The sequence below is a fragment of the Macrotis lagotis genome, chromosome 7, assembly GCF_037893015.1.
Source record: "Macrotis lagotis isolate mMagLag1 chromosome 7, bilby.v1.9.chrom.fasta, whole genome shotgun sequence".
Taxonomy (NCBI): domain Eukaryota; kingdom Metazoa; phylum Chordata; class Mammalia; order Peramelemorphia; family Peramelidae; genus Macrotis; species Macrotis lagotis.
In genome coordinates, this window is record NC_133664.1 from 105,898,393 (window position 1) to 105,914,996 (window position 16,604).

Below are 16,604 nucleotides of genomic sequence, written 5' to 3' on the forward strand. Positions count from 1 at the left end.
CAGGAAGCACCAAACACAAGTTGGAAGATCAGTGGGTAAACCTCTGCCAGAGTGAGTATGAAGCGCCCAGGCCAGTATGGCCCTCCTCAGCACAGCTACAGTGTCAGTGCAGCCCAGATCCCAGGAAACAAAAGCAGATCTGTGGAGCCACACAGCAAGGAGTCATCCAGCAGCTGCTCCTTGAGTGTTCAGCCCATGGAAGGTAAAGGGGTGGGGTGAGACTATTGAGGTCTATCCTCTGTCCCTGGAACAGGACTCTTGGACTTTGTTCATATTCAGACCCTGGTTACAGTCTGTGTCCCCATACTGTCATAGAGCAAGGACCTTCCTCACAGTCCCAGGACAGAGGGGTGGGCTTGTAGTCATTCACAGACCAGGAGAGCAGTCAGAGTTTCTCATAAGACCTTGAAGGAACTGAGGTACTTGCAGGGGTGTCCCAATAATTCTCAAAAGCTCAGGAAACACTCCAAAACCAGGCACAGACTGGGGAAATGAGTAAATAGAAAAAAAAGGAACCTGACCATAAACAATTACTTTGGTAATCAAAGCACACACTCTGAAGATGAGAAAGTCCAACCTTCTGCATTTAAATCTTCCAAGAAATATAGAAGTTGGGCTCATTTTATTACAGAGCTCAAAAAAAGATATTGCAAATCAAATAAGGGTGATAGAAGAAAAATTGGGAAGAAAACTGAATGAGATGCAGGAAAAAACATGAAAATTGAAGTCAGCAGCTTAGTCAAAGAGATCCAAAACAATGCTGAAGAAAATAACATATTAAAAACTAGTTTAAGTTATATGAATAAAACAATTCAAAAAGTTAATGAGAATACTTTAAAATGCAAATTTGACCAGATGGAAAAGGAGATAAGAAAGCTCTCCAAGGAAAACAAATCTTTCAAATATAAAATGAAGCTAAAGGAAGTAGTTGACTTTGGGAGGAATCAAGACACATTAATTCAATACCAAAAGAATGAAAAAATAGAAGAAAATATGAAATACCTCATTGAAAAAAGAAACTGATCTGGAAAAACAGATCCAGAAAAGAAAATGTAAATATTATTGGGCTACCTGAAAGTCATGATCAGGAAAAGAGTCTTGATTTATTTTTAAAGAATTTCTAGGGCGGCTAGGTGGTGTAGTGGATAAAGCACTGGCCTTGGAGTCAGGAGTACCTGGGTTCAAATATGGTCTCAGACACTTAATAATTACCTAGCTGTGTGGCCTTGGGTAAGCCACTTAACCCCATTTGCCTTGCAAAAACCTAAAAAAAAAAAGAATTTCTACAGGAAAATTTCCCTGATACCTTAGAAGCAGAGGGTAAAATAGAAATGGAGAATCCACTGATCTTCTCCTGAAAGAGACCAAAAATAATAACTCCCAGAAATATTATAGCCAAGTTCCAGAACTCCCACATCAAAGCAGCCAGAAGGGAACAATTCAAATATTGTATAACTACAGTCAGGATTATATAGGACTTAGCAGCATCCACATTAAGGGCTCATAGGACTTAGAATATAATATTCCAGAAGACAAAAGAGCTCAGAATGCAACCTAGAATAAACTACCCAGCAAAACTGAACATCCTCTTCCTAGAGAAAAGATAGACATTCAGTGAAATAGACAACTTTCAAATCTTCCAGGTGAATTGACCAGAGCTGAACAGAAAGTTTGATCTTCAAGGACAGGACTCAGGTAAGCATAGAGAGTGGATGAGAAGAACAAATTATGAGGGATTTAATGATGTTGAACTGTGTGTTCATGCATGAGAAGATGATACTGATAATAATCATATGACACTTCTCATTTAATATAGCAGGTAGAAGTAGCTTTTATAGATGAGGCACAGGAGAGAACTGAATTTGAAGGTATAATATATTGTAAAAATGGAGTCAATGGTTAAAAGGGAAATATACTGGGAGAAAGAAAAAGGAGAGGTAGAATCGGCTAAGATATTTTGTGTAAAAGAGGCAAGAAACAACTTTTGCAATGGTATGGAAGGGAGTAAGGTGAGGGGGAATGAGGGAGCCTTCATTCTCATTGGAAATGGCTCAACATACTCAATAGGGTATAGAAATCTAGAATAAAAAGGGAGAGGAGGGATATGTAGGTGATAGAAGAGAGGGTAGATCATGGGAGAGGATAGTCAGATATAACACATTTTCTTTTCTACTTTTTTGTAAGGTGGTGGGATTGAGTGGCCTGTACAGGACCACAGGGCTGGGTGGTTGCTGGAGTGGGATGTAGACTTGGGGCCTCCTGTCTCCAGGGTCAGTGCCCTGTCCAGTGCCCCACTTGGCAGCCCCATAGAGCATTTTTGAAGAGGGACTGAGTGAAAGGAGGAAAAAATATAATAGATGGCAGTTGGAAGGAATCGATGGAGGGAATTGCAATCAGCAACAGCAACTGTGGAAAAATATGGAAATAGCTTCTCTGATGGACTTATGACAAAGAATGAGATCCACCCCAGAGACAGAGTTGATGGCATCAGATCACAGACTGAAGCAATTTTTTTTCTCTTTCTTTCATTTTCTTTCTCATGAGGTTTTATATTTTTGTGGGGGAGGGGATTATGTTTACTCTTACAACAAGAATATTTTAGTGATGTGCAAATAAATAAAAAAGAAATAAAAGAAAAAATTAAAAAAAGAAGTTGCTATTTGTATCAAGTAAATTTCCTTCACTTCCTAATTTAATAAAATGTTGTTTTCTTTCACGGTTTCTGTGAAACTTTTCCTTGTAGTTCATAAGCACACACACACACACACACACACACACACACTCATAGTAGCACAGTCTAAAATGACCTCTCTTTTCAACAACTTTGCACTTAAAAGTGACTTATACGCAAACTGGATTTAGCAAAAATTTTGAACAGGAGGGAATAAAAGACAACTCGAGTCAAATTCTAATTTTTGTTCCAGGTCAAAGTGAAGAGAAGAGGAGAAACTGGAATCAGTATGTGGAAGTAAGACCAAACTGCCCTGTTCAAATGAGTAAATTGAAAGTTGGGCCAAAGTCTGCACCAGACCAAGTGGAGTCAGGACTTTAAAAGGAATATATGACTAGAGGTTGGCTCAAAGATGGGTCAATAGCATGGAGTGGATACTTGAAATATTAATAGATGGTTAGAAGTAACTGTGAGGGTTATTGTGTAAGAATTTCTAGAAATTCACTAATTCACTCAATATTTATTTATTCATTTAGCATTTATTGAATATCCATTGCTTGTAAGGCCCCATATTAATTGAGTACCATGTTCCAAATAAAGATACAATATTCAGGACTCTATATAAGACCTAAAAATAGGTACTATTGAAGTTTTACTGTCATGGAATGACTCAGTCACTCTCAGATAATTGTAGATTTTTCAAACTAATGTGAAGGGTGAGAAAATAGATATATCTTATTAAAGCTTCATAGTTTTCTAGGTAATTAGGTGTCACAGGGAATAGAGCACTGGGTTTAGAACCAGGAAGACATCTACCTGAGTTCAAATTTGACCTCAGACACCTCTTAGCTATGTGATCTTAAAAGTCATTTGACCTCTATGGTGCTTTACTTGTCCATAAAATATTGGAAGGAGGATGGATAAATGGTCTCTGAAACACTATCTAAACTATAAATCCATAATCCTGTGGTTTCTTTTTTTTTTAGGGTTTTTTTTGCAAGGCAAATGGAGTTAAGTGGCTTGCCCAAGGCCACACAGCTAGGTAATTATTAAGTGTCTGAGACAGGATTTGAACCCAGGTACTCCTGACTCCAAGGCTGGTGCTTTATCCACTGCACCACCTAGCCACCCCAATCCTGTGATTTCTTTAAGAATTAGACTACCTAATAGGAATGGAATTTCCTTCAACCAAAGCCCAAGGGGTGGCCAAAATTCTGCTGAAAGCATTTTCCTTGATCTGACATTTCTATAAAGAAAGGATTAGAATGCAAAAATGTATCAGATTATAACAGAATCAAACAAACAACAACTTTTACTTATTAGTCACAATAAATTGGATTCAGTGGGTAAATAAAAAAATCCTTAGCACCAATTAATAAAACCTCCTTGGAAAGTCATTTTAGGGACTTTTAGTAACCAAATCCCCACAAAAGACATATTTGATTGTCACTGTTAGAAAATGAAGAATCTATTAATTTAATATTATAACTATTATATTTTCATATAAATTTTATCATAAATTTCTTCAAGTATCAACAACATTCACAAATACAAAGAGTATTTCTCATCTCCATCCTACAGAAGAAGCCATAGGAACAGATGCTGTAAATCTTTCACCTAGATTGCCAGGCAAAATAAAAATTTAGTGTATCCATTAAAGTAATAGAAGACATGTTTCAAGGAGTATGAAAAACCTCACAAAGAATATGAAGAGATGTGAATAAATTCTGACAATTCAGGAGTTTGGAGGGTGGAAAAATATGACAGAGAGAAAAAAGGAAAGAAAGACTACGGAATACTTGAAATTCAGTAATAGGGAGGAGTTATTCTCTCATAGAATTTGGATAAATGGGGATACAAATACAAAAGCAAAGATAGTTTCTGCCCTAAAAGAAGATGATAATGATGGAAATGTTGGTGGTAGTTGCATTGGTAGTGGTAGTGATGGTGGTGATGACAATGATGTTGATGATGATGACAATGACAATGATAAACATCCAGGGCAGATAATATTATGAGCAAGGGATGGCCAGGCAAGAACACTTTGGTCTAAAAAAATTACAGGGTTGGAGAATGAGGATTAGATTGATATACCCCTACCAATTATAATTGTACAGTTGATTTGATCATGGTTTAACATTCCAAAAATTAGAAGGGGCTGAGATTGAGAAACGAGTGATAAATTGATTGATTAGGAGGAACTAATTAGAGTGTATTGAAATTGCTTCATTGTCTATGGTACCTTTTAGGAGGATATTGTTTCCTTTTAATGAGATCTATTTTTGAAGCTGCTTTGTCTAAGATAAGGATTGCTACTCCTACTTTTTTCACTTCAACTGAAACAAAATATATTTTGCTCCAACAATTTACCTTTACTCTATATGTATCTCTCTGTTTCAAATGAGTTTCCTGTGAGCAGAATCTTGTAGGATTCTGGTTTTTAATCCAGTCTGCTATTTGTTTACATTTTATGTGAGAGTTCATCCCATTCACATTAAAAATTACAATTACTAACTCTTTATTGCCCTCCATGCTATCTTTCCTCTATTTATATTTCCCCCTTTATTCACTTTATCCGTATTTCCCAATATTTTGTTTCTGAATATCACTACTTTAAATGTGTTTGCCTCTTTATGTCCAATCCCCTCCCCTTTCTTTACCCTTTCCTTTCACCCCTTCTTCTTTCTGTTAGTTCCTCTTTTTCTCCCCCTTCCTCCTTTCCCCTTTTTATTCTTGAAATGTAAGATAAGTTTCTCAACTTAACTGAGTACTTGTATGTTAACTTTAGGCCCAATCTGTTGAAAGTAAGATTCAGGTGGTTCTTGCCTCCCCCATTCTTCCCCTCTATTGCAATAGGTTCTTTCTACCTCTTTATATATTGTGGTTCACCCCCATTCAATCTCCTCCATCCTCCCGTCCCCTTACTGCCCCCCCTTTGAAGGAGATTTCATTTTTAAATCATTCTATTAGAGTCAAGTATAAGTTATGCGTGTGTATCACTTCTGGCTAAGTATATTCTCTCTAATAGAGTTACAGTTCTTGAGAGTTATGAGAATCTTTCTCCCAGGTAGACATATAGCCAGTTTCATTTTATTGGATAGCAGTTTTTTTTTCTTTACCCTTTTTTTAAACCTTTTTCATGTGTCTCTTGCATCTCCTGTTTGAGTTCTGGTCTTTTCATCAGGAAAAGTTGGAAGTCTTCCATTTTGTTAAATGTCCATCTTTTTTCCTAGCAGAGGTAGCTCAGTTTTGCTGGGTAGTAGATTCTTGGCTGCATTCCAAGTTTCCTTGCCCTTCGGAATATCTCATTCCAGGCCCTTTGATCCCTTAATGTTGATGCAGCCAGGTACTGTGTAATCCTTCGTATGGCTCCTTGGTATCTAAATTGTTTCTTTCTGGTTGCTTGCTGGCTTTTCTCTTTTATCTGATAGTTCTGGAATTTGACCACAATATTCCTTTGTGTTTTCATTTTGGCATCCCTTTCCAGAGGGGATCAATGTATTCTTTTCTTAAATTTTTTAAAATTTATTTAAGGCAGTGGGTTTAAGTGACTTGGCCAAGGTCACACAGCTAGGCAATTATTTAGTGTCTGAGGTGGAATTTGAACAGAGGTCCTCCTGATTCCAGGCCCAGTGCTCTATCCACTGCACCACTTCACTGCCTCAATGTATTCTTTCAATAACTATTTTGCCCTCTGGTTCCATGCTATCAGGGCAGTTTTACCATTAATTAAGTCCAGCTTCTTTTTTCTCTTCAATGTTTTCAGGAAGCTCAATTATTCTTAGGTTGTCTCTTGTGGTTCTGTTCTCAAAGTCAGTGGTTTTGCAAATGAAGTATTTTACATTTTCTTCTCTTTCTTTTATTTTTTGGCTTTGTTTCAGATTCTTATTGTCTCAGAGGTGGCTAGGTGGCACAGTGGATAGAATACTGGCCCTGGAATCAGGAGTACCTGAGTTCAAATTTGGCCTCAGGCACTTAATAATTACCTAGTTAGGTGGCCTTCAGCAAGTCATTTAACCCCATTGCCTTGCAAAAAAAAACCCAAAAAACAAACAAACTAAAAAGATTCTTGTTGTCTCATGAAGTCATTAGTTTCCACATATTCCATTTTTTTAGAGAACAATTTTCTCCATTTACCTTTTGTAACTCCTTTTCCAATTGGTCAAATCTATTTTTGAAGGAGATTTCTATTTACCCAATTATTGTTTTGAGAGAATTATTTTATTTTTGCATTTGATCAATTGAGGATTTGAGAAAATTATTTTCTTTTTGAATTTGCCCAAGGATTTGTTTTCTTGTTGTGAGATTCTAATTTTCTCTTGTAAGGTGATAATTTTCTCTTGAGTTTCTTTTCCCACTTGATTTTCCAGTTGATTTTTAAACCTGTACCTGACTTCTTCAACGAAGTCTTTCTGGGCTGGAGACCTATTCATATTCTCTTCAGAAGTTCTGTATCTCTCTGTGTTAGCATCTTGCTCTTCAAAGTAATTTTCAATGGACTCCCCTTTCTGAGGGCCTTTCTTCATTTTCCTAGGATTTTGTATTGGGGAAGAGGCTGGCTCACAGAGGTTTGGTTTTGAAAACCCTAGAGATTTTGCTCACTGGGTTTAGTAACTCCAAGTGGGCTGACCAGTAGAGGGTGCTAGAGGTTTTGCTCCCTTAGTTTAGTACCTCCAAGAGGCCTGGCCAGTAGGGGCACAGGTTACTTTCTCTGGAGTGTTTGTGATCTTGATTTGAGGCCCCCTCCCTAGGCCTGGAGAGGATGGGTGGCCGCTCTGGTTATTGTTATCCTTGAACAATGTGGGCTGGATCCTGGGGCAACGTAGTTAATCTCCCTATTCAGCTGAGGTAGCTCTATTGCCCACATCTGAGCCTGGTGGTGGTGGTTGGGGGGGTGAGGGTGTTGTTACTGTGTTTGGTCAAGGAAGAAGGCTCCACTGGAGCTGGCATCCTGAGCAAGTGAATCTATGTTCAGCTGTACTCTACAACTCTCTGTGCTGGACCTCACCCTCCAGCCCCTCTGGGGCTCCCCAGACCATCGCTCCCACCACCAAAGCTTCTGCATCTAAGGCCTGACCTCTAGCTTTATTCCACTGCTACCCCTGGGCTGGCTCCCTGCTCTCTGCCCACAATCCCCAGAGACAGGTCTTTTGGTGGGTGTTCTGCTATCTTCTCTTTCTGTGTTTTGTAGATAGGATTTCTGTTAAGAGGTTTGTTTCATATTATATATGAGGGAAGAACTTAGCAGAGGACCTGGCTTTTCTACACCATCTTGACCAGAAGTCCTGAGATTAGTTATTTTTTGTATGAGGAATTAGGATTAAGGGGAACAAATGCACAAGAAAATTTTTTAAGTGAATGTAGTTTATTAGAGAAATGAAAATTAAAGCATCTCTGAGGTCCCACCTCATACCTCTCTGACTGGCCAGTATGATCAGAAAGGATAATGAAAAATGGTGAAAGAGATGGGAAATCTGGGACACTTATACATTATTGGTGGAGCTGTGAACTCATCCAACCTTTCTAGAGAGCAGTTTGGAATTACAACCAAAGGGCAACAAAAATGTGCATACCCTTTGATCCAACAATACCACTACTGGGTCTATTACCCTGAAGAGATGAGGAAAAAGGGTACAAACATCACTTGTACAAAAATATTCATAGCAGTCCTGTTTGTGGTGGCAAAGAATTGGAAATTACGTGAATGTCCTTCAACTGGGGAATGGCTTAACAAACTGTGGTATGTGTATGTCATGGAACACTATTGTTCTATTAGAAACCAGGAGGGATGAGAATTCAGGGAAGCCTGGAGGGATTTGCATGAACTGATGTTGAGTGAGATGAACAGAACCAGAATAACATTGTAAGCCCTAACAGTAACATGGGGGTGATCATCAACCTTGATGGATCTTCTCATTCCATCAGGAACAATGAGGGACAATTTTGGGATATCTGCAATGGAGAATACCATTTGTATACAGAGAAAGAATTGTGGAGTTTGAACAAAAACCAAACTTTATTACCTTTAATCTAGAAAAAAAAAGTTATCTTATTATGTAATTTTGCTATCTCTTATACTTTATTTTTCTTTTTAAGGATATGATTTCTCTCTCATCATATTCAACTTAGATCAATGTATACAATGGAAACAATGTAAAGACTAACAGACTGCCTTCTGTGGGGGATGTGGGGGAAGAGAAGAAGCATGAATAGGGGAAAAATTGCAAAACTCAAACAATAAAATCTTTTTAAAAGTGAATGTAGTATTTGTCATATTCTGAAGGGTTTTTCTTTTTTTCTTTTTGTTTTAATTTGATTTTCTTCTTCTGGATGGGGATAACATAGTCCATAGCTGGTCTAATAAGGTTGTCCTAGCTCTCTGAACTGCTGAGAGCAGCTGCTTCCATCAAGGTTAATCATCTCATAATGTTGTTATTAATGTGAATATTGTTCTCTTGGTTCTTCCCCCTACACTCAGCATCAAATCCTCTAATTCCTTCCATGCTTCTCTAGAATCTGACCATTTATGACTTCTTACAGAAAAATAGTATTCCAAGTTATGTTATATAACTTGTTTAGCCCTTCCCCAATTGATGGGTTTGCCCCTCAATTTCCAATCCTTTGCCTCTATAAAAAAGAGCTGCTAAAAATATTTTGGAACATTTTGGACTTTTCATTTTTTATGATTTCTTCTGGATATAGTCCTATATTTGGAACTTCTGGGTCAAAGGGGATAAACGTTTTATTGTTCTTTGGACATAGTTCTATATTGTTCTACAGAAGAGCTGAATTAGTTCACAACTCCACCAGCAATGCAGTAATGTCCCAATCCTCCCACAACCTCTCCAACATTGATCATTTTCCCTTTTTCTCATCTTGGTCAATCTGATAGATGTGAGGTGATAAGTCATTGTTGTTTTAATTTGCATTTCTCTAATCAATAATGATTTGGAGCATTTTTCCAAATGATTATATATGTAGCTTTCATTTGGAATTCTATTTCAAATGCATGTATATTCATATCTTTTGACCATTTATCAATTGGGGAATGATTGTAACCTTATTAATTTGATTAAACTCTATATATTTTAGAATTGAAATCTTTATCAGAACTCCTAGTTGTGAAGATTGTTTTCCAGCTTTCTGTTTTCCTTCTAATTTTGGCAGCATTGATTTTTAATTCAAAAACTTTTTAATTTAATGTTGTCAGACTCTTTCATTTTGCAGTTTATATGTACTCTATTTCTTGTTTGGTCATAAATGTGTCCCCTTTCCATAGATCTAATAGATAGAGCATTTCTTGGTCTATTAATGTATCTATGGTATTGCTCTTTATGTGTGTGAGATGTGGGTCTATGCCTAGCTTTTGCCATAATATTTTCCAGTTTTCTCAACAGGTTTTATTAAAATAGTGAGTTCTTATCCCAGAAGCTGTCTTTGGATTGGTCAAATGGGAGATTACTGCAGTCATTTACTACTGTTTTTTTTGAACCTATCCTAATCCACTGATCTATTACTCTATTTCTTAACTAGTACCAGGCAGTTTTGATGATTGCCACTTTATAGAATGGTTTTAGATCTGGTAGAGTGAGGCCACCTTCCTTTACATTTTTTTCATCACTTCTTCCCTTGCTGTACTTGACCTTTTGTTGCTTCATATGAATGTTGTTACTATTTTTTCTGGTTTGTAAAATAATTTTTGGTAGTTTGACTGATATGGCACTGAATAAGCAATTTAACTTGGGTAGAATTGTCACTTTTATTATATTAGCTCGACCTAACCATGAGTGAATTATATTTTTCCAATTATTTAGATTTTACTTTATTCAGATGAGAAGTGCTTTATAATTGTGTTCATACAGAGGGGAGTGGAGCCAAGATGGCAACATGAAGGGATCCAGTCTTAGGAGCTCTCTGATAAAAACTCATAAACTAAGGACTCTAACTAAACTTTCAAGAGACAGAACCCACAAAGGGACCCAGTGAGGCAGTTCTCCTACTCAAGGTAACCTGGAAAAGAGCAGAAAGGCTCTGCTCCCCGGGCTGGAGGGGCAGCCTGTCAGAGGGGTGGCCCGCCAGAGCCAAAGAACTTCAGCCTCCCGGAGGCAGCCCCAGGGTGCTGGGAGCCTCAGCTCACAGCACCGGGGGAGTAGCCTGAGCTGCACCCCAGGGAGCACCTGCACAAAGTGGGGGAACAGTGGGGGGACCTCTGCCAGAGCAAGCACATGGAGCCCAGCCCTCAGGGCACACAGCTAGCAGTATGGTCTTTCCCCAGCCCTGATCCAGGAAACAGAAGCAGGTGGAGCTGGTAAGCAGGAGCCCCCAGGGCATGAGCCCATTGAGCTGAGGGAGGGGAGTGAAGAGAGACTGCAGAGCTCGGTCCTCTGCCCCTGGAACAGGACTCTGGAGCTCTGACCACATTCAGATCCTGATAGCAGTCTAGGGCCCCCATAGAACAGCAGGGCCCCCCCCACCTCAGCCCCATGGCAGAGGGGGGGTGCTTATGGTCATTCACAGACCAGGAGGGAGGACAGAGCCTCACACACTGAGACCCTTGTGGGAGTGTCCCAAAAGCTCAGGAAGCACCCCCAAAAAAACAGGCTTAGGCTGGGAAAATGAACAAACAAAGAAACAAGAGGAAGACCATTGAGAAATATTTTGCAAATGAGCCCAAGAAGGACCAAAATACTCAGTCTGAAGATGAGGAAGCATAAGCTCCTGCATCTAAAGACTCCAAGAAAAACAGAAATTGGGCTCAGGCTATGATAGAGCTCAAAAAAGACTTTGAAAATCAAATGAGGGAGTTAGAAGAAAAACTGGGAAAAGAAAGGAGAGAGATGCAGGAAAAACATGAAAATGAAGTCAGCAGCTTAGTCAAGGAAATCCAAAAAAATGCTGAAGAAAATAGCATTAGGTCAAATGGATAAAACAGTTCAAAAAGTTATTGAGGAGAAGAATGCTTTAAAAAGCAAAATTGGCCAGATGGAAAAAGAGATAAGAAAACTCTCTGAGGAGAATAAATCCTTCAGACAAAGAATAGAATTCAGGGAGATTGATGAATTTACCAAAAATCAGGAATCAACACTTCAAAACCAAAAAAATGAACAATTAGAAGAAAATGTGAAATATCTCATTGAAAAAACAACTGATATGGAAAACAGAGTTAGGAAAGATAATTTGAAAATTATTGGAATACCTGAAAGTCATGATCAGGAAAAGAGCCTTGACATAATTTTCAAAGAATTACTACAGGAAAATTGTCCTGATATTCTAGAAGCAGAGGGCAAAATAGAAATGGAGAGAATCCACTGATCCCCCAGAGAAAGAGAGCCCAAAAAAACAATCCCCAGGAATATTATAGCCAAGTTCCAGAACTCCCAAGTCAAAGAGAAAATATTACAAGCAGCCAGAAGGACACAGTTCAAATATCATGGAGCTACAGTCAGGATCACACAGGACTTAGCAGCAGCTACTTTGGAAGCTCGTAGGGCTTGGAATACAATATACCAGAAGGCAAAAGAGCTTAGACTGCAGCCAAGAATCAACTACCCAGCAAGGCTGAATGTCCTCTTCCAGGGAAAAAAGACTTGCAATGAACCAGGGGAATTTCAAAGGTTCCTTTTGGAATGGCCAGAGCTGAACAGAAGGTTTGATCTTCAGATGCCGGACTCAGGTGAAGCATGGAGATTGGAGGAGAGGGGATAAATATGAGGGACTTAAGGAGATTGAACTGCATGTATAGAAAAATGATACTGATAATATTCATATGAACCATCTCAGTTAATAGAGCAGGTAGAGGGAGCTTTTATAGTTGAAGCACAGGAGAAAGCTGAAGTCAAAGATAAAATATGGTGTATAAATGGAGTAAATAGGAAAAAAAGGGAAATGGAATGGGAGAAAGAAAAAGGAGAGGGGGAATAGTCCAAGCTATTTCACATAATAAGATTTTTTTTTATTACAATGAGCTATTGCAATGATATGGAAGGGGGGAGGCAAGGGGCAATGAGGGAACCTTTGCTCTCATCAGAGATGGCTAGGAGAGGAAACAGCAAATATACTCAATGGGGTATAGACAACTGGAGTAAGAAGGAGGGGGGAGCAGGGGGAAGGGGTGGGGATGTGAATAAAGGAGGAAAGGATGGACCATGGGGGGACAGTGGTCAAATATAACACATTTTCTTTTTTTACTTCTTGCAAGTGGCTGGGATTGGATGGCCTGCCCAGGACCATAGGGCCAAGTGGATGCTGGGCCTCAGGGGTGGTATGGGGGCTCAGGGCTTCTTGGCCCCAGGACCAGGGATCTGTCTGCTGTGCCATTCAGCGACCCTACAGCAGAGTCAGAGTGAAAGGAGAGAGAAAATATAGTACATTCTAGTGGAGAAATAAGAAAGGAGGGAGTTGCAATCAGCAATGGCAATGTTGGAAAAATATGGAAGTAACTTTTGTGATGGACTTATCATAAAGAATGTGATCCACTCACGACAGAGTTGATGGTGTTGGAACAAAGACTGAAACACATTTTTTGTTATTATTATTTGGGGGAGGGTGCAGGGCAAGTGGGGCTGGGTGGCCTGCCTGGGGCCACATAGTAGGGTGATCATTGGGTGTCTGGGGCCGGATTCGGACCCAGGTGCTCCTGGCTCAAGGGCCAATGCTCTGTCTGCCACCCAGCCACCCCTACTATTATTACTATTTTATTGTATTTTGGGTCTTTTTTTTTATTCTTTTTGGTTTTTGCAGGGCAGTGGGGATCGGGTGGCTTGCATGTCACATGGCTGGGTGATTGTTGGGTTTACGAGGCTGGATATGGACTCGGGTGCTCTTGGCTCCAGGGCTGGTGCTTCATCCATTGCACCACCTGGCCACACATACAATTATTACTATTATTTTTTTTAATTTTATTTTTTTTTCTCCCCCCCTTTACTTTTTTGCCCAAGCAAGTCTATCTATATTCATGGGGGGAGGGGTATTTTGTTTACTTGTAAGCAAGTATATTTTATTAATGTAAAGAAAAATATTTGTACAAAATGAGAATAAAAAATAAATTAAAAAAAATAATTGTGTTCATACAGTTTCTGGATTTGACTTGGGAAGTAGATTCCCAAGTATTTAATGTTGTCTACAGTTACTTTAAATGGAATTTCTCTTTCTATCTCTTGCTTTTGTATTTTGTTGTTCATTTATAGAAACGTTGAAGATTTGTGTGGATTTATTTTATATCCTGTTACTTTGCTGAATTTGTTCATTGGTTCAAGGAGTTTTTTAGATGATTTTATCAGATTGTCCAAGTATAACATCATGTCATCTGCAAAGAGTGAAAATTTTGTCCCTTATTGTTTTTAAGGTATAAATTTTTCCTCATTATCTTTCTCATTTTGGGGTGACCTTTAACATAATGGCCTTCACTTATAGGTTTCTTGGCAAATTCTAGAGAATAAACTTCATGTTTGACATATTTGTCTCATTTCATTTTAACCTTAAATTATTTGTTTACAGTCTCAAGAGAATTTCTACCTCTAATTTTGATGATTGATAATATGTCTATGGAAAGCATTCTCTTCATTAATATAATTATTACTGTATTGTTGTAATCAATTAACTTTCTCTAACTTATTTTTACTTTAAAATCTGGACTTTTTGAAATTTTGTGTGATTTTTTTCTAATTAATTTTCATTGATTAGGTTTGTCTGATAATTTACCTTTTTTTTACCATCCTTGGGCTTTTCTCTGCTCCCATGCTGTCCTTTAAAAATGCTATAATTATAGATAATGACTTCTTTAAAAAGAAATATTCTTAATGAGGAGAAGGGCAATTCAGTAATCTATCAGATCTTGAAAAAGAAAGAATACTGAACTCCCTTTGCTGAGATATATTTATCAAAAAGTTTCAACACTTCCCTAGATCTGTACTGTCATAAATGTGGGCATTCCACAATTATAGAAATTCATATAGGAATCCAGACAGATCTTTTTATTTTTAATATTTCTTAACTATTTTCTTTCATAAATCTTTTACAGTGAAACTATTAATTGGGCCAGGTCTTTCATGTTCCATAGTCATCCTTATTGTGCAAGGGTTCCTATATTGGAACATCTCAAGGCCTGGTCTTAAAGAAGTAAGGATACATTTTCTTTTTTTTTAATTTATTTAAGGCAACGGGGTTAAGTGACTTGTCTAAGGTCACACAGGCAATTATTAATTACTTGTAGTAAAGGAGACGAGTTCAAATTCTAGCTCTGCAACTAGTGTTCTATGTGACCATGTGGATAAGTCCCTTCTACCTCTGGTCCCTATCATCTTGTCTATAAAATTTGTGTTCTGTTCTAGTTAAACAGAAGTATTGACTATTCCTGGAGGTTGCTGTCTCTCTGTATTTGCACAGAACTTTCCTCATGTCTGAAAAGACTCTTTTTCTACTTGTTGAAATCCTTCTTTTCCTTTAAGAATTCAGACTCTTCCCCCTCACCACATTTCCAACCACAGATGAAAGTGATCTTGTTTAGTTGTTTTTTAGTCATGTCTAACTCTCCCCATTTAGGATTTTCTTGCCAGAGATACTGAAGTGGTTTGTCATTTCCTTCTCTAACATATTTTTAAATAAATGAGGAAACTGAGACAAACATGCTAAAGTCACTTGTCCGGGGTTTCATGGTTAGTAAGTGTATGAGGCTACATTTGAACTTCAAAAGATGAGTTTCCTGAGGCCCTGCTCTCCATCCACTATGCCACATAGCTACCCTGAAAGTAATATACCTACTATCAAATTCTTCAAAATACTCTGAAACTCTGCATTTATCATAAACTGCCTTGTATAGTGAATATTCTTGCACATATTTTATCCTCCATGCCTTCCATTAATAGACATTTTGAAGATAGAGACTGACATTTTCTCCTAACAAAAGCACAATGGTTGGAAAATAATATAGACAAGATATTAATTGCATAAAAAATGTAAGTGGAGATTGATGAATAATGTTATAAAAATTAATGAATTCTTTGCAACTCCACTTGGGAACAGATTTACTCCCCCCCTCAGATCTTTAGGTAGCAGAATTAGGTGCTTCAGTAGAAAAGATTTGAAGTTGATAAACTCTGAGTTCAAAATCACACTAAATGCTCACTGTCTAACCCTATATAAACTGCTCTCAGTCTCAGTTTACTCCTCAGAAAAATAAAGAAAATTCTGGTTTTTTTAATCTCAGTGTTGTTGTCAGAAACAAGACAGTCTATGGAGAGTACTTTACAATTTGTAAAGTATTGAATAATTACCCACTGCTATATAATCCGAGCTATTGGAGCCACTGCAAAAATAGGAAGGAGTCATTGTCATCTAATATTTTCCACCCTGGAACTTAAAGAGTTAATGATTTTCTATGCCATTCAAGGTAGGCATCTGCAGCTGTAACCTCACATCTTCCTCTAAGGAGAGAAGAGTTGAGAACACCTGGGAGGACCAGTGGGAGTCTGGGGAAATGATAAGGATGGGGATTTGTGAACAGACATGAGATGACTCTGTCATGCTGTGTATAAACTGCTGGCACAGAGGAACAAGACTGAGTCCTCTAACTCCAGGGGTTGAATTTTCAGGCTGGACATTTGTGTTTGGGGCCATTTAGCTGAGTATCTCTTCAGAGAATCTCCTGGCTTCTGCACTTCTACATTGTTCTGGAAGGAAGACAGAAGCTCCAGCTGTTGTCCTTGGGTCTGACGGTACCAGAACAGACCATTGTGTGAAGTGATGGGATCACATTCCAGTGTCACAGTCCGTCCCTTCGCTGTGACCAGGTGTCTGGGAATCTGGGTGACTCTTGAACCTGTAAGGACTGTGGGAAGAGACAGAATCACTAAGATCGAATCCAATTACACTAATTTTGAGTCCAGTCCAGAATTAGGATTTCCCACAGCTTGGAACTCACCCACTCCCATTAAGC

General features: G+C 38.4%; 1 gene segment (V, D, J or C); it reads right to left on the reverse strand.

Moving 5' to 3' along the window:
• Nucleotides 1-16,604, reverse strand: part of LOC141492841 (T cell receptor beta constant 2-like) — a 439,396-nt gene that overhangs the window by 255,692 nt on the left and 167,100 nt on the right.